The sequence below is a fragment of the Mchenga conophoros genome, linkage group LG5, assembly GCF_057382185.1.
Source record: "Mchenga conophoros isolate Kocher_MC1m ecotype Shallow Benthic linkage group LG5, M_conophoros_male_GT1.1, whole genome shotgun sequence".
NCBI lineage: Eukaryota > Metazoa > Chordata > Actinopteri > Cichliformes > Cichlidae > Mchenga > Mchenga conophoros.
The window spans coordinates 32,881,430-32,881,792 of NC_140530.1; positions in this window are offsets into that span (position 1 = coordinate 32,881,430).

Sequence of the window (363 nt, forward strand, 5' to 3'; positions counted from 1 at the left end):
CAAACATCTGCTCCTCCAGTCTTGATATACATCAATATTTAAAACAGCCTGACTTTTTCTGTCTCGTGATGTGACACAGTGTTAGGCATGAGTTTTTATAGAAACCTGAAGATACAGAGAGGGATGCCATCATGATATCAGCAGAGAACCAACAGCGAGTAGGCGTTAATAACAGCTAACATGAGGCGTTAATGAGTATTCATGCCTAAAGCTATACACTGAGACTTACACCTCCATTCATCACCATTATTATTAAACACAGGGGAGAAAAAGATGTTTTAAACATTTAAATTAAAACACAGGTGCATTTCATCCCAGAAAAGAAATTATCTAAGGAAACTTCACACTTTTAGAATACACGTT